Here is a 19,683-nt window from a genome sequence, read left to right as displayed (position 1 = left end):
AAGGTTTATGATTTTTTTTATAACCGGTACTGGTTTTCTTATAGTTTTATAAGTCATATTTCATTTGCTTTTATCAGATTGTGTTAGATTTTGCAAGCTATCGGTGCACTTCTGGTGTTTTTTCCCTTTCTTCTACTATGGTGCAACTTTGCAGTTGTTATACATAAGTAAGGGTAGGGGGCAAAAAACATTTTTCCTATTTTTTTTATTTTTTAAATTGAGTTATATTAGGCTAGCTGAAGTGTATTTAGATAAGCTGTTTTAGATTATCTTATTTAGATATTCTGATTCTAGATCAAATGACATATATCATTAAAAAGAAGGGGCCGGATTCACGAAGGCTTGCATGGAGTCTAAGAGTAGAGTAAGACTCCAGACAGCCAATATGTCTGCCGAGCGATCCAGGAACAGCCGGCAGGGGCGTGCATGAGAGCTCCTAAAACTACTCTTGCACGGACAATGTTATGTTATGCAAATTACCTCATTTGCTTCTGAAAGCTATGCAAATGAGGTAAATTTGCGATCCAGAAAATACTAACCTGTCCGAGTAAGAGTAGAGTTACTTACAGAAATGTACTCCGTTGGTAACGGAGTACCATTCTGCAAATAGCAAAATGGAGCTATGACAGCTCCAAATAAAGGATGCATCCAGTTGAGGAAGCATGCCATTGGCCAAATACAAGGCCATTGGCATTTTTATCTGTTGCAAAATAATAAAAAAAAAATTTTTCCCCGATCTCCGATGTTTAAGCATAGCGCAGTGGTGCTCTAAAAACCAGAAAATAAAAACAAAAAAGCCAAAAATAGGCATTTTATTACAAATATTCTTCTGCCATGCAGGTGAATGGCAGGCTGAAGACAACATGGCTACTGAGTAGTGATTGCTAAGGGGGGAAGCTCAGTTTGAGAGATGTAACCAAGCATTAGTAGGCAATCCTATGCAAATGAGGATAAGGATAGTGAATCCCAATTTTCCCTGCCATGTGAACCATGTCCCTAGAGTGTAAGTGTAGGATTAGGGGAGTAGTAGAGTAGAAAATAGGTGACATGATGAGGGGGTATGTATCAAAGACTGTAAGCTTATTGGAGCAGAGTGGCATGTGTTTGCTGTGAGTTACTCAGGACTGGAAGAGGCGTGTCTACAGTTGTCTGAATTGAAACCCAGAAACTGAAGGTGTATGCCAGGGATATCACAAAAGTTTCTTGCAAAGATGCTTACACTGTGTGCACGCGTGTGTGCACCTGTAAACCTGTCTAAGCCTGTGTGTATGTGTGTGTGCCCGTGTAAGCCTGTGTAAGGCTGTCTAAGCCTGTGTGCGTGGATGTGCACCTGCCTAAGCCTGTATGTGTGCGTGTGCACTCATGTGCGCGTGTTTGCGCTTGTTTGCGCGTCACTGCCCCCTGTGGAAACAGAAAGGGAAAAGAAAGGAAAAGAAGTAGTAGGAAGTTAACCAAGGAGAATTAGCAGAGCTGCCAGGTGAAATCAATCAGAATCAGCCAATTACACAGGCAGTACACTAGCCCAGAACAGCCCAGCACTTAAAACTCTGCAAACAACATTCCCCCATGTTTTTCTCAGAAACACTGCAACACTGCAGTATACAAAGAGAAGAGAAAACTTAAAAAGCTTAACTGAGACAAAAAATGTTAGGGGCTGCCATTGCTATTATAAGGCAACATGTGCAAGATGCTGAGGGTGGTGCCATTGCGAATGCTGATGAGCAACCCACAGTGAGGAGATGGAGAAGAGTGTACAGACCCAGGGTAACCTACCAGGGGCTACATGAGCTGGAGATAGTGGGAGCACTATAGAGTGGACAGAGACCTCCTGCAGCAAATTGTTGAGCTGTGCAGGTCACGCCTCACACAGAGAACCAACAGAGGAGAACCCTTCCTGGTGGAAACCAAGGTATGTGTTGACCTAAGAATACTAGCAACAGGTACCTTCCGGAGACCAACTGGTGATATGATGGGGATTTCACAGGCATCAGCATCCAGGGTACTGCACCAGTTCCTGAATGCCATGTCAGCACATGTCGGTGATCATGTATATTTGCCCAATTCCTGTGAGGTATTGGCCAGCAATATGCATCTTTTCCAGCAAATAGCGGAATACCCTGATGTAGTGGGTGCAATTGACTGCACGCACATACACATCAAAGCACCAGCTGGTGAGTGGGGTAGGGCCTACATCAACCGCAAGGGCTTCCACTCCAACTGCCATGTCGTGTGCGATGCCCAGGGCATAATACAGGATGTGTGTGCTGGCTGCCCTGGAAGCTACCATGATTCCCATATCTGGCATCTGATGCAGCTGTACCAGACATTTGCCATTGGGGACATCCCTGACGGTCACCTAGTGGGGGATGTTGGATATGCACTGGAGCCGTGGCTGATGATACCCATCAGAAATGCACACACACCTGAACAAGAACTCCATAATGAGGCACATGCACAAACATGAAATGTAATCGACCGTGTGTTTGGGATGCTCAAGTCACGGTTCCGGTGCCTGGACACATCTGGTGGAGCCCTACAGTACTCAGCAACTACATGTACCCAAATTGTCATGGTATGTGCCATGTTACACAATATGATCCTGTGAAAACAGCTGCAGCAGGAACAGCATGGGGCAAGGCCAAACAGCCCCCCACCATTGCCAAGGCATGCACAGGCACAGCATGACTCGGAGGAGGAACAACCTCAGCCTGCCCCAGTAGGCAGAAGAAGGCGTTCCCAGTATGCCTTGGCCTTGGCAAAGAGGCAACGCATGGCACATACACTGGCTCAGTAGGGACCCTGGAAATTATACCTCTCTCTGACTCGCACATAAAATAAAAGGGATGCCTAACTTGACACTACCTGTTTACACACATGTATAGGGAGTGTACTATGTGCATCCGACATAGGCAGCCCTGCAGCACCACCTGAGGCATGATTGCCATGTTTTAAGCAATATAAAGCAGTGCTAGGCAGCTTTTACCACTAATTAGTATATATAAACAAAATATCCCATGCCAACTAGTGCAAAGTCGGGCAACGTTGAGCAATGTTGGGCAAGGTCGGGCAAAGTTGAGCAAAGTCAGGTAAACATGCTCATATCTGCTTTACTGTTCCTTAAGCAGTCTGGTCTGCCCAGCATGGAAATAAAAAACAGTGACAGGGTTCGAACCCCGGATACTGTGCATTACAGTCACAGTACTGAACCACTAAGCCATGACAGCATTTCACTGACACAGACACAGCAGGATAATTGTACACTAATGCAAACACAAAGAAATGCTGTAGCATGCTGCTAAAGAAGCATATGGGTAACCTCCCCCACAGGCCTATGCAGACAGAGAACAGCAGGACAGTCGGTGTGATGTGGATTGGGTAGGCTATGAAGTCGCAATCTAATGTACATGACAGTGAACGCCAAGATCTATAGTACAGTAGTATGCCTCAAGCCAGTACGATAGGCAACAGTACAGACTGAAATGGAGTACCTTACATAGCAGTGCAGGCCTAACAAATGTGTATAAGTGTCAGGTGAACCCCTCATCCCATGTACACCCACAGTAACAATCGGGTGTGCCCCCGGGTAGAAATGTACAAAGAATAGCCGTCCTCCCTGTATGTAGAAATGTTGATTGGTCTATGCAAAGTATCTCATGGAAGCCCTGCAGGCACAGCATGATCCCTATTGATTTATGACACAAAGGTGAGCCCTGCTGTAAAAATACAACTTGATTTTCCACACACATATAGTATAAATGTCTATAGCGGGCATGCTCACACACTTCAGCAAATGTAGTGGATTTCATTCAGCATCACACTGAAAGGTCATACTGGGCATGCTCACACACTTAAATAAACAAAGCAAATGTCAGGCAACAACATACTGAAAGGTCATACTGGGCATGCTCACACCCCCCCCCCCACCACCACTAAGAATCTCCAATAACCTTGAACTCTTTAAATCCCAGCTCCATTCTCATCTCTCCCAAAATTGGAAATGTAATTGCGCTCTGCCCCCCTAATCCTATTAAACTAATTTCTACTTGTTCTTCATTAAATACTTCTTCACCTTGCTATTCTGCCCAACAGCTTCCCCTTGATATTTCTTTCATAGTGTAAATACTATACCTACCCTTTTTTCTGTACTCTCTCCCCCGTATACTTCTTCCATCTAAACCTATATTACATTTGACTAACTAATGAATCTAACATTCTATAAATTGTGTCCATACCTCTTCTACTAACTTTACCCGCCATCCCCCTTGTATTACCCCCTATTGCTTTTTTCTCACATATGTTCTTCTTTCTAATAAACAATTGCCTCTTGTTTCACTACTCAACTGCCTCTCTCTCCTTCCTCCACTTTAGGTATTTATTCTTACTACTCTGCATACTTTATACTACCCATCTTCATTACCAAGCATGTTCTGTATGAACTATCCTTAAGTCTCCTATACTTCACTTATTGCACTACATCTTTTTGCTACATCTCACTGTATCATCTTACAATTTTGTTTAAAATATTATATAATACTAGGATTATTATTAACTGCATTTTATTGTACTTTTTATCATAATTTTACTGTATTTTTATTGTATATTTGTAATTTTGGAGCTTTTCTCCCCGGGCCTCCAATGAAAATGGGTGGACCACCCCGGTTATCAAACTGGAAATAAATAAATAAATATGGAGATGATAATAAGAGATCTAAGGACAAATGTGGTTAGTCATCTCTACTTCCAGAAACACATTCACAAAGTGGTCAGAAAATCATGCTATGTGTTCATACAACCTGCCAAGGTCTGTGCATGTAGGTCAAAGGAGGTTCCCTCTACTCATCAGTCATCAGACCCATCAGAGACTACCACAACACATTGCGATGAATCTGACTAGGCACCATCAGCAGCTGGAAAGACCACTGAAGTACCTCAACAAGAGGATTACTGGCCTCAAACAGTTGCCCCATGCAACAAGACTGAATTTAACCCAATCTGTACTCTGTTGCATACTGTCTACTCAGGAGATCTCTGCACAACAGACAGGTCCATGTCATGGCAACACTTAGATCTGTTCTGAGTTACAGCTCAATGGCCCTAAATATACAGAACCAATTGATATTGCCATCATCCTGGCAGATAGGATCAGTGCTAACTTTACCCTCCTCTCACCCATGAAAGAGCACATCACTATAATGGAAGACTGCAAAGTTGCTGTCATCACAGCTACACAGGTAAAAAACACTCTCCAAAGCCAGTATCACAGCAGCCATGGGACCAGATAACTTCCCAGGCTGTGTTCTACACAAACCACTGAACGAACAGGCACCACACCGATGTACCATGTTCAGTCATAGCCACACCTCAGGCTTTGTGCCAGCTGAATGGTGCACAGCAACAGTTATCCCACTACACAAGGGTGGAGACACTGCAGACCCCAGGAACTAGCACCTCATTAGCCTGATGAGCCTGCCCTTCAAGGCCATGGAATGTATCATCATACAACATATAAAAAAATACATTTGTAATCCCCAAACTCTGGACCGCAACCATGATGGGTTTGTAAAATGCAGATCATGTCTCCTAAACCTGATAGATGACATTGAAGCAGTCAACGGAACCGTAGACAAGGGTAAGGTGGTTCGCACAGCCTGTGTAGATCCTGCCACGGCTTACAACACCACCCCACACTCTGTAAATACAGATAAATCCACTAAACGCAGTATAAATTGCTATGTCACAAGATGGATTGCCAACAGGCTTACTGACAGAATACACACTGTAAAAGTAGCAGTCTCCATGTATGACTTTGGACCAGTGACGAGTGCAGTACCACAGGCACCAGTCCTGGGTCTTGTCCTGTTTAGTATCTACTTCCCTGAAGTAAACTTTAACATGGAAGGTCTGTGGCTACTGAAGTTTCCAGATGACTGCAAAGTAGGAGCCATAATTGTAAACACTAAAGATGTGGACATCCTACAAAAGGGCCTCACTGAGACAGATGGCTGTTGTCAAAGCCATGGGCTCAAGCTCAATGCCAAAAAGTGCATTGTCATCCCTTATGTTAAAAACTCTGTAGCCATGAACTACAACATAGGCAGTAGTATACTTAACACTGAATGTGTGACAAGAGATCTCGGGTCACAGGTGGACAGTGGACACAACTGTGATAATCACATCCCCGCAGAAGTCAGGAAATCCTCCTATGTGGCACACCTCATCACAAAAGGTGTCTCATGCAGAATAGAAGAGGATGTTGTTCCCCTCTACTCATCACTCACCAGAACCATAATAGAGTACAACACTCCTTTTGCTATGTACCTCACAAGACAACTACAACAACTGAAAAGCCTGCAGCAATACCTCACAAAGAGCATTAGCAGCCTGAAATACATGCCATACACAGACCATCTCAAAATGCTCCAGCCATATTCCTTTGCATATCGCCTACTCAGAGGTGTTCTCTGCCTAACATACAAAGCTATGTCAAACACAGAGCTGTTGAGCATGCTCCACGTAAAACACTCACATTCCCTCTGATCTTCGGACCCAAAACCACGAGTGAAATACCAAAGGAAGGGGTGTATCCATTTACCTTATGGATACCCACACCTTCAGGTTAGTGGCACAGCATGAGGTCTTGGAGACCATGTAAGTGCAACTAAACTTGGGCAAAGCTGCTTATCAGATTGTAGCCTGCTACAGATCACCTACCTTGTCTCAGGAACCTCACTCAGTATTCCTGAGAACAGTGGAATATACAAAGGTCCTATCAAACACCATTATATGAGGAGATTACAACTAGCCAAACACTGAGTGGGAGAATTACTCATGTGCAATGTCCTTTGCCTACTGTTTCCTAGAGTTTAAAGACTAACACCCTGGAACAACTGGTCACCATGCCCACTAAAGGTGACAACATACTGGACCTGATCATCACCAACATGGGATACCAGTGTACCAAAACAGAGATAAACCCCTCACTGGTAATATCAGATCATAAAGTAATCACACTGGACATCCACACCCCCCCAGTCAATGAAACCACTGTGAAGACATTTTCAAAAGCAAACTGCAGACTTCCCAAGACCAAAGTGGAAAGTTCCAAAGCCCCCTTGATATAGCCTAATGCTATACAATCTGCCGAATCATTTTCAAGTGCATCCTATGAGCATCTACAGGGATGCATTGATTGAGACATCCAAAATTAAACTAAGATGCACTCCTCCAAAAATAAGAAACCAATCTGGTGGTCATCGCCCATAAATAAGCTAGACAACAGCAGGAGGAAACGAACACATGATAGAGCAAACTTCACAAAAGGAAAGGCATCACTGATTATTATTAGGAAGAAAGAATGATCGCTCATAAAATAATCCAAGGCCAGTTTCTAAAGACAAATTGCCAAGGAATGTAAGAATAACAACCACAAAGCCTTCGTTAGCTATACCAAACATGTAGGTGGTAACTTCCAAATATGCTGTCAGCTACTGAAAAATGACAAGAAATACACTGAACCAACTTACATTGCCCACATCCTGGGGGACAGGTTCAGTGCAAACTCCCCCCCATCACCCCCAAAAGGGCCTGTGTCCAACCCAGAAGAATGCAGAGCGCCAGACTTCATGGACATGCAGGTAAAGACAGCCCTCTCCAAAGCTAAGAACACAGCATGAATTGGACTGGATGATGTCCCAGGCTGCGTCTTACACTAGCCCCAAAAGGAACTACACCCTCACCTACATTCACTGTCCAGACTCAATCGTACCACAGGCTATGTACCCAAAGAATGGCATACACCAACAGTCATCCAGCTCCACAAAGGGGGTGCCACAACAGAACCTGGAAACCATTGCCCTATAGGTCTACTCAGCCTGGTCTGCAAAGCTATGGAGCAAATTATCATGGAACCCATAAACAGAGACATTGGGGACCTCCAGACACTGGACTCTACCCAACTTGGCCTTGTTAATGGCAGATCCTGCCTCCTAAACCTAGTTGACTTATTTGAAACAATTACCAAGGACATCGATGGAGGTGAAAGTAGTCCACACAGTCCACCTGGACCTCTCTAAGGACTTTCTACACCATTCCCCACTCTGTCATCATGTTGCCAGCTTGAACATTAACAGCTATGTCACAGGATGGGTGGCCAAGTGGCTGACAGATCAAACACACATGTTCAGGGTTGCGGGTGCCATGTCCGACTCTAAACCAGTCACAAATGGAATCACACAGGTCTTGGTCCTGGGACCCCATCTGTTCAGTAGATACTGCTCAGAGGTACAGGCAAGCATGGGAGGTGTATGGCTGAACAGGTTTGCAGATGAATGCTAACTGTGGTCCATAATCGACTCTACGGCTGACACAGACATCCTCCAGAAGGGTTTTGCAGAGACAAATACCTGGTGTCAAAACAATGCCCTCAAGCAGAATGCCAAAGAATGCATAGCCATCCCCTTTGGATAAAACAAAGTGCACACAAATTACCACATAGGTGGTAATCCAGTATGCACGGAGAAAGTCATTATGGCCCTGGGGACACAGGTAGATAGTAAACTCTCCTTTGATGCTCACATGGCCAAAGTGTTTAGACATTCCTTCTATGTAGCCCAACTAATGTCACCTAATGTAACCCACTTTGTCTAGTCTGATGATGTCACCATCCTACAAATATACCTGTGGAAAAGCAAACTCACAGTAATGTGTATAGCGTGTCGTGTAAATGCGTACTACTCTAGTATCATAAAGTAATTAGGTAGGGGTTTGAATCCTGCACATGATGTGTGTGTGTGTTTGTGTGTGATCTCCTTGGAGAGGAGCAGCTTTTTTGGAGAGTAGTAAAACACCTTAAAAGTGGTATACTAATCTTTGTCAAGTCTGATGATGTCACCATCCTACAAATATACCTGTGGAAAAAGAGAGCTCCCAGTGATGTGTATAGCGCATCGTGTTAATGCATACTCCTGTAGTATCAAAGCGTAGTTAGGTAGGGGTTTGAATCCTGCACTTGACAACTGTGTTTGTATGTAATCTCCTTGGAGAGGAGTGACCATTTTGGAGAGTAGTAGAACACCTTAAAAGTGGTGTACTTATCTTTGTCAAATCTGATGATGTCACCATCCTACAAATATACCTGTGGAAAAAAGACCTCCTAATAATGTGTATAGTGCATCGTGTTAATGCGTACTCCTCTAGTATTCTGAAGTAGTTAGGTAGGGGCTTGAATCCTGCACTTGACAAGTGTGTATGATCTTCTTGGAGAGTAGCAAAACACCTTAACAGTGGTATACTAATCTTTGTCAAGTCTGATGATGTCACCATCCTACAAATATACCTGTGGAAAAAAAGCACTCCCAATAATGTGTATAGTGTGTCCTGTTAATGCGTACTCCTCTAGTATCATGAAGTAGTTAGATAGGGGTTTGAATCTTGCACTTGGTGAGTGTGTACGTGTGTGACACTGTTGGTCAATGTGGTGTGGGTTTTGCTTTTACTACTGTATGACATATCAGTATGACAACAGTATGTGCATTGCACATGTCAGGTAGCTGTGTGGCAAATACATATACATACATGTGACCTCAATTATTTCATAGGTAGGAACCCTGCTTTCTCCATGAACACATTTGTCATCTTTGCCAGAGTGTGCTGCCACTTTCCAGACCTTAGGTCACATCTGTATGCTTGTGACAAGGCCAGCCACTGCAGAGATCCCTGGCCTAGGTCATCCGTGTCACACACACTCATTATGGTTTCTATTGAATTGTGTGAGTGCGGGTTTATGGCTGAGGTATATTACAGACCTGTTCAAACGCAGCAAAGTCTGTCAATGATGGCTATTCATTATAGGTGTACAACAACCTTTGTGGATATGCATGCAGACCCCTTATTGCTTATGTGATCCAGCGAGGGATTTCTAAATACCTTTGGAAATGTGATTACCAAAGTAGAGATGACGTAACACTTGGCTGCATGTACACATCGGTACCTGTTCAACATGTTGGTGGCTACTACCTATGTGGTACTGTGGGGATACTATGTTTCATAAAGGTGGATGACTATGCTCTGGTTGGCTTATAACTTTACAGCATGGGTTTGACAACAGGTATCTGTCTGTATGATACCCTTGTGGAGGATGTGTGTGTCATCTGGAGAATACATTGTAGGCCACAGTATGCATTTCCAGACGTGGACAGACATATCCCTACTGTGATTGCTTGTACCTAAGAGAGCTATATGGCAAACATGAGTGGTCTCAGGAATGGGTGCAGGTGAATACCACTGGTTACTGGCATAGCATAGTACCTGAAGGATCCAAATGTTACTGCGTGTCCTACATCTGTGTGTCAGTTGTCAAGACATCATCTAATGATTGTTTATGGTCAGGCTGTTGAGGTTATGTATACTAGCAGAATGCAAAACAATGACAGATAGTAACAGTATCACCCACAGCACAGCGTCAAACCATGTCATACACACGTGTACTCAAGTTCCAAAATGTGTCTAGTACAATGCATACTGGCCACCAATAGAAACTATGGAGTGTTACTGTGTAACGCAGGGCATGTCACCCTGCCCATGTGTCCACTATGCACGTACATGCAGACAGTGCACCTCCACCATGTTCACAAATGTACACCTGCAAATCTGTGTTACACACATCCCACACGTACTGTCCACTCTCTAACACATGCTGCCAATACTACACACATCAGCCAAGTGGCACATGGGCTGATAATACACTATTGGAACTAACACTGGTGTAAACAATACTACATTGACAATCTCATAGCTTTAATGCATCATGCCTGCTCAGCTACACCTTCAAGGATATCATTACATTCTACTGCTGACAACATGCTAACATTACTATACTGCTGTAAAGTCACCCTGTGCATCAGCACCATGGTAGCCTGTTCCTGCATCAATGTTACAGATGACAGGAGGTAGCACAGGTTTCATCATATGCACACGGTGTGTTGTTGGTTTGCCAGAGGCCTACATTAAGCCATACAATCGACATGTATGTGTGTGTGTGTGTGTGTGTGTGTGTGTGTGTGTGTGTGTGTGTGTGTGTGTGTGTGTGTGTGTGTGTGTGTGTGTGTGTGGTTGTGTGAGGGCCAAGAGTACTGCTATGGGCCAATGTTGCTGTAATGTGTGCGGGTATGTGTTAGCCCTAGGTGTCTGTTTTATGTGTGTGTGTCTGCATGCACACAGTTCCACCATGTTGCTGCCATATACAGGGATTTGTGGGACAGCCACAGACTGTACCTGCCAGGCTTTACAGATCACCATCTCTGGCCACGGACATGGTACCTGTGCCTGGCAGGTGTGCTACTGACAGTATCAGGTACTAAGCCAGACTGGGTACTATCCTCAGAGGTGGACAGATGTACACTGGACCCAGGTCCCTGCTGGGACTGTCCAGAGCCATGTGCACATGGTCTTCTAGGACGGTCTATGGACAGGCCACCCCCAACATTGCTAGGGCTGGTACTGACACTACGGGAGCGGCTGTGGCTTGAGGGATGTCTGTGGTGACTGCCAGCTGCTGATGTTGCTGGCATACGTCCACATCCATGTCTCAGCCATCCCGCACTGTCCTGACACATGGACATGACAATACGGAGGACATCTAATGTCTCACCCCAACGTCTGTCAGTGACCTCAGTGTAATTATGAATGGTACCTGCTAGGTCATGGATACTGTCAATTACAGTGGTGTTTTGTGCCCTCTGTGCCCTTAGTCCCTGTCTGGTGTACCATTCCATACGTGCCTCCATGACAGCCTGGAACATGCGTGAGGTTGTAAGATCTGTGACACATCTGCCAGGGGCATGATGAGCAGCAGTGCTCTGACGAGAACCCCTGAACATCTGCCTATGTGGTACCCTTCCAGACATCTGGGTATGGCTGCTGTGTTGGGCTGCATGTGCCATAGATACCACACTGTCCTGGCCAATGCCGACTATACACTGTCCCTCAGCTAAGGGCATTGGTGATGGATGTATTGGCAGTATGACTGTGAGCATGGATGGGGTGGAAACTTGTGTTCTGTCGATTGGTGGCCCAACGACAGACCCTGGCAAACATGCCTGTGCCTCAACACACCTATCCTCATCATCGCTATTTTGCTGAGTGACATCAGGTTCCCTGTTGCAGTGAACCAGCCCAACCTCAGCTCCTGTGAGAGGAAGAAAGGAAACACACTTTACAACCCGTACATGATGTCGGAACACATGCACACATGCACACATGTACACATGAACACATGCACACATGAACACATGCACACATGCACACATGAACACATGAACACATGAACACAAGCACACATGCACACACGAACACATGCACACATGCACACATGAACACATGCACACATGAACACATGTACACATGCACACAAATACACTCCTCACTTAAACAGACACACATACACACACACACACACACACACACACACACACACACACACACACACACCACCAGCAATCCAGAACATACTCAATAGCGGTTGATGGTGGGGTACATATCACAAGCCAAACCGTCATATCACACATGTCAGCATGCAGGACGTGTGTTGCTCAACAGCATGCAGTGCGGGTGTAGACAGCCCTTGCTAATAACAGTATACATGGCTCTGATGCATGTGTGCTGTTGTTCAGTGATTGGCCTCACCCTGGAACGCAATGTGTACATGGACACAACATTGCTGTGCAAGTATTGAAAGCTCTGCAATGTCCTGTGCACCATCACTCACAGGTATACATACCATGGCTGGATGTGTATCTGTGTGTCACATAGATATCCATTTCTGATTAGAGTGTCTGTGTCTTTAGCAGATAATTGTGGACACAGGTTTAGCACATGCATGCTATGTATACACACAGGATGAGTGGTGCATGTATACCTGATGGAATACCATTGCTCAACATAGCCATTGCACAGTGGTTATGGTGAGTGTAGGACATATTGTGTACATGCCAGTGCCAGCCATGGCATGGCATGCTACAACACAACTGCAACATTAAACATCACACATACCCAATGTGTGTCATGTGACCTATACACTCCAAAGCATTACAAGACATATATGTGTCACTTTGTACAAATGGTGATTGCTAAGCATATTGTGTATAGGTGCATATGTTTGCACACACACAACAGTGAGGTGCATAGCAATGAATGATATGTGTAGTACTGTGGTTACTGTAACTTGATGGGGTGTAGTACCATGAGCCACCATCATGCAGCATCATGTGGTCACTCAAGGCTACTAATGTGTGCTAGACTGGCACCTAGCATGCTGTACCTGAACTGCAGTACCATGGCTACATTCATCATTTCACAACCAGTTGTTACATGGGTTTGTAAGGTGCCCAATAGGGAGCATTGCCTAACATGAATGTGTTATGTGTTGCAGAGTGTCGCACAGCCCCATGATAGGCCCCTACCCCTCAGGTATATTATGTGTGCAGTGTGGATGACATTTGGAATATTGTAGTGTGACCTTACAGCAGGTGTCTGAATATGCCATGTGTAGCATATTAACGTATACTGAGTATGACAATGTTGTGTATGTTGTGTGCATGTGTATCGACTCTGCCTATCCAATGTCCACTACAGTTTTGCCACAATTGTGTGGGATACTCTGTGTATTGCATGTGTTTGAGGCAGCTACACACTTTACTGGGATGTGCATAGTCTCACAGCAAATATGCACAGCATGCATTATGCGTAGGTGTGTTACGTGTACATGTCCTACACCTCACCTATGTCATGCACATATATCATGCAATATTAAATGTAGAACACATTCACCAGCATGGGTCTGCTGCCTTGATGTCACACCAGAGGGACCTACAAGGATATGAGACAGTTTGTCAGTGGCAACAACTGTGGCATTGCTACTGTGGGTTTGCAATCTTACAGTAGTACAACGGTTGACAGTCACAGGCCTACAGATTATGTTCCAAATTATCAGTATTGCACACCAGGCTCCACATCTTCTAACTGCACAGTACACATCTCACATATGCATGATCTACCAATAGAGGTAACAGTAGTCTACAGATATGCCATGTTACCTGCACGCTCCATGTCAACTCGCTGGGTGGCTCCGGTCTCCATGATGATACATGTTTTCTGTTGTTGTTGGCCAGGAGCCACCAGGCTGAGGAGCTGCTCCTCCACTCTGGTGAGGGGGGATTGATGGCTACCCCACCACCTGTGGCAAGCTGTTGTCTACGGACATCAGACGCACGCTGCTGGACATGTCTAAGTAAATCACTGCTGTGATGGCATACCTGCTCATATGTCCGGTTATGCATGCCTATGTCATTTGCCCGATGGACAACATCTTGCCACAGTGCAGTCCGCTCATGCTGGTCCTGGCTGGTTCTTGAGAACAGCAGGGCATAGTGCTGAACCAGGCTGGTTGTGATCTGTTCATCCTCGGCTGGGCTATATGTCGGATTGCGATGGTGAGCCATGACCCTGGAAGACAATGAAACAATATGTGTGAGCAAGTCATGTGGCACACTTAACATTCTAAAGTGCAGATATCACTGAACTGCCATATATAGCAACCTATTGGCTGTCAGAGGATACACACTTTCAGTATCACATATCAGTGCTCATACCACAACTGCCTGACAGTGCCTGGCATGCTCTATATATCAAACCATGTTCTGCACAGCAACAAAGAGAAACCAGTATGTAAGACTATACAACAGTACATGTCACACTGTATGCGACACAATGCACCACCTAGCCATGGGAGGTATATATCAAGCTAATGCATAAAGAAATATGTCATTCATTGCAATGATTGTAAAGTCCAGTTACAGTATTACCAGTATACCACACTAGTTATTGTTGTCAAACCCCTGCCTAACATATGTCCACATTCGTTAGTATAGGTGGCATACTGCTGTACTAGACTATACATGTTGCTAGATACGCACTTATATCCTGTAACACACATATGACCGAGGGCATGTTACAGGCATACCCACACACACATCAGACATACATACAAGACACAAAGGTATGGCGACCCAGATGAGCTTTACCTGTGTACCATACAGTACTGTGTGTCAGTACTTACAAAACATTATGCCTGAGGTATGTAATCTGTGAAGACTACAGGGAAGACACATAACAGTGTTTCCAAGCAATGTGGACATACACCATACTGTGCTGTTTATGCCTACAGCCTCAGGTAGTACTACAGTTCATACGGGATTTGGATTCACCAGCAGTACCAATCAATAAGCATACATGTACTGCTTTAGCCTACAATGGTACAACCCAGTCCACACCAAGGGACTACGTCAGACCGTATGCCATACTGCTTTTTCTGCCAAGCAATAGCATACACATCTTTTGCTGGGAGCAGAGCTAGGACACAAAATAGCATGACAGAAACAGTTTCCCACTAAGCTATCACACATTTACAGAACCTCGACACATTCACCATCAGACTCAGTCAACCTCACATAGCAATTATCACAACAAGTACATGTGGGTGTGTATCGGTTCATAGGTAGGTAATAGGCTATTAGCCCTAGGGCCTATAGAAGCCTAGCCATACGCTACCCTGGCCTTTGACACACATGTAATTTAATTTCATGTGCCTCTATCCAGCAGAGCCACAGAGGTGATTCCCGGTGTGTATTTCCTATCTCCCATCCAATCATCAGGATTATTCATGACAACTGCTAATGAGGAACTTGGTTTGCTATTAATAGGTGGTTTGTTCCAGAGTATGGGATGTCTCTGAGATAGGAATCTATCCCTCCAGCACGTTCTGTCTATTGAGGTGACAAGGTTTAGGTCCCTAGATCGTGTAGCTCATAGTGGTTGTGATTTGTTTACGTGGAGCATGTCCAACAGCTCTGGGTTTGACATAGCTTTGTATGTTAGGCAGAGATCACCTCTGGGTAGGCGGTATGCAACACAGTCTAGCTGTGGTTTTGTGAGACGGTCTGCATAGGGCATCTGTTTGAGGCCGGTATTACTCTTTGTGAGGTATGTCTGTGGCCTTTCCAGTTGCTGTAGATGTCTTGTAAGGTACATACCACATGGGGCATTGTACTCTATAATGGGTTTTATGTGTGATGAGTAGAGGGGAACACTGACCTATATTTCCCTGGATGACACACCTTTTGTGATGAGGTGTGCCATGTAGACAGATTACATGACTAGTGTGGCACTGTGATTATCAAAGGGGAGACTACTGTCCATCTGTGCCCTATGGTCTCTTATCACACTTTCGGTATTAAGTAGACTACCACCTATGTGGTAGTTCATGGGTACGGAGTCTTTGCCAGAAGGGATACCAATGCAGTTTCAACATTGAGATTGAGTCCATGGCTTTGTCACCAGGCATCTGTCGCAGTAAATATGACCTTCTCTGTCTCTCAATATATATATATATATATATATATATATATATATATATATATATATATATATACACATACATATAAACATCCATTGGTGTACATATAGATATACATATAGGCACATATACAGTCCATCTTTCATGGTGGGAATATCAATTATGCGAAGGTTGTGAGGTATACAGTTATGTAATAATATTGCACAGTGTTGTGCGGAATGCATTGAAAGTGTTCTCAGCCCATGTAGCTTTAGCAGGCCTCACTGGCTGCAACACTGCAAACCTGACAAATCATACCCACAGCGTTTTAGCACCACATGTCATATCATGTCATATACCAGCACTGTATGCTGTCTTGCTTGCCACACACTACAACCCACATAGAAATATGCACAAAACAACCTTCACCAACATATATATGTCCACCCTTTACAAACAGTTGCAGTATGTCCCTTGCTCTATGCACATGTACAGATGCGAATATATCTAACACAGACAGATCTCTCTGTATGTGTGTGCTATACACACACAAGGTCCACACTGTTGTAAGTTTGTGTACCTCATGGCTGACCTGTTGGGCCTCACTGCAACATGAACAGGTGTCACATGTGAGCACACAGTAATATTAGAGGGTGTATATATAGCTGCAAATGCTAGATTAGCATACTAGCCTGGTACAGCTGTTGCCAATGCTAAGCTACACGTTAATATGACTATCATGCATTTGTTACTCTGTCATATCCATTTTTATATAACTGTATGTGCTACTCCCCCAAACAGACATTGTACACACTACTGTACAGAACACAGATAACATGGATCAGATGTTTGACATTTAATGCTGAACTACATATGTCACAGTCATATCTCACTGCACACAGCTACACCCTGATTTCTCCATGACAGTAGTTATGCAGGGCATCTGTGCATAGATACGTACTGCTGCCACATATGGCTGATTCAAAGTATGTACTCTTCAAAAACATCTACTACATGCCAGTAAATACATATCTGTTACATACCTTTCCTTTGTATGTGCTTGTATTTGTCAGTTCCGTGTGTTTTGTCATTTTTTTTAATATCTTATTTTTTTTTTAATATACATATTTTTTTAATATCTTTTTTTTTATTCTATTGCTGTTGCTGTTGTTGTGGATGTCGCTGTTTGTCTGTGTCTCTCTCTCTCTCTCTCTCTCTCTCTCTGTAGCTGCAATGAAATGATTGCATGTGTGGACAGCAAGTACAGCCTGCTTTTATAGGTATCTGCACATGTGCATGTGATGGCATCTGCACCAATTGGTGGCCATCATTTGGTAATTGCATGCAGCCTGCTGTGTGGTAATTGCAGTACTCACTGTCATAGCAACCCAATGCTATAAATTGCTAAGTCAGGTAGGCATAGCCCTTTCAGCTTTCCAAAGTGGGGACCATGATTGTTTGCTGTAGACACCATTGTGTAAGTCAGAATGTTGGTATACTTCTTATATATGAAGCTAGGGGTGTAGCCAGTGATTTGAATGTTGTACTCAGACCTGAATGTTGCCACTTTTAGTACACAGTTGTCAGTGTAGAATTATACTCACTCCTACAAATGCTAACACAAGATACATGGGAGTATGTAATTTGTTTTCTACTTATATAATTAGCTGCCATACATACGTAGTTATTGAGATGTTTTCATTTGGCACATGAACTGTTTGTGAACTGCTATACTGTGAATATTAATGTACTCACTTCTGCACCGTTTGTGCTTTTTTATGTTGACATTAGCACAGAATGCTCATGAAAACTGGACAATTCCATTACTGAGTATGCCTACCTACATCCTTGCTGGACCCTGAACACGCAGGGATTTTGTACGTTTGGGTGGGGATTGTCCTGCTATGATACTGTGTGGGGGTTGCAAAGTGCTGCTGTAACATTACTGCTAGAGTGGCTGGTTCTGTTACCACAGTCATGGAATGCAATTCCACAACAACTGCTGGTAAAGTTCCACAGAACAGGTTTTATGTTATGGCATTTCTATCTAGTATGTCCGGGGTTCGAGACTGACAGTGGTGTTTTATTTTGCTGCTGAGCAGAACAAGGGCCCTCACATGCAGGGTGACTAAGGCACTTTTAAGCAGTTGTAAGCGGGTTTGCGCAGGTTTGCATGAAGCTTAGCAATACTTAGCTAAGCGCACACAAGCGCACACTCGCACAAACCTGCTAACTACTCCTTAAAAGTGCTTACTCCCGCTAACCCCCACGCTAATTTCTTTGAAAGAAAAGAAAATGGGGAGATAGGAAAGTGGTGAAAAAGGGGCACAAAGAGGGAAAGACAGTAGGGAAAACAGCTAGGGATGTGCAGGACTGGTGTAGGGAAGGTCCATAGCTGCCCATTTCTTTAACAGCAACAGCTGTGCATATACTAGAAATTTGGAGGTAAATGTGAAACATTCCACCCCTGAGAGAGGGGTGAGGACAACAATGTATGTTGTACTGCGATTTAAATATCAGTTTATGTGTCCAGCGGACATGTGTGCAAAATGGGCAGCTATATATGGGGAGTAATTTTTTTTTGGGAGCAGATTGTCCTTATTTTTTTTTTCAGGTGAGAGTGGAATGTGGGGTAGGGGAAGTAGGTATATTTGGGGAGGTAGGTTGGAGAGCTAAACAGACAAGACAAACAAGATGCATACAGGGGCAGAATATGACACATGTGGTGGGTGAACACCATTGACGGGAAAGGATGTTTGGAAATCGCAAGCCCATGAGCCCACAGATGGCAGCAGTGGAACTGAGATCCCCACCCATGAGCAGTCACCACTGCACCTTCACAGCCTAGAGGGTGGCTGTGCTGGGGGCTGCGTAGGAGGGGCAGACTCACCCGTGAGTCACTCCACTCGTGCCTCAAGCTGGCATAGAGGATCAGCGACTGAACGCTCGATCTCCCTACACACCACAGCCTGGACCCTCCTCCAGTCATGCTTGCAGGGGGGGTTGAGCCCCATCCCCTGCAGTGCTTCCACCCAAAGGTGGCACAAGGCCAACGGAGGAGGAGGTCCCGGGCTGGGCACTGGACCTGCTGGTGCCAGGTGCCATCGCCAGCTGAGGTGGGACAGGTGGGTCGGCCTTCCCATATGTTCTATGTTTAGGTGGATTTAATGACAATATGGGTTGGTAACAGCCAACAGCATTCCAAATTAGTTGTAACAGCATGCAGTAATATTCACATTAACCCAACACACCAGAGTTACAACAGTTGGACAGCAAGCATAACACATTCATATATA

Source organism: Protopterus annectens, chromosome 11.part0 (assembly GCF_019279795.1).
Source record: "Protopterus annectens isolate FY-2018-M chromosome 11.part0, PAN1.0, whole genome shotgun sequence".
Classification (NCBI taxonomy): domain Eukaryota; kingdom Metazoa; phylum Chordata; order Ceratodontiformes; family Protopteridae; genus Protopterus; species Protopterus annectens.
This window is presented reverse-complemented; position numbering follows the sequence as displayed.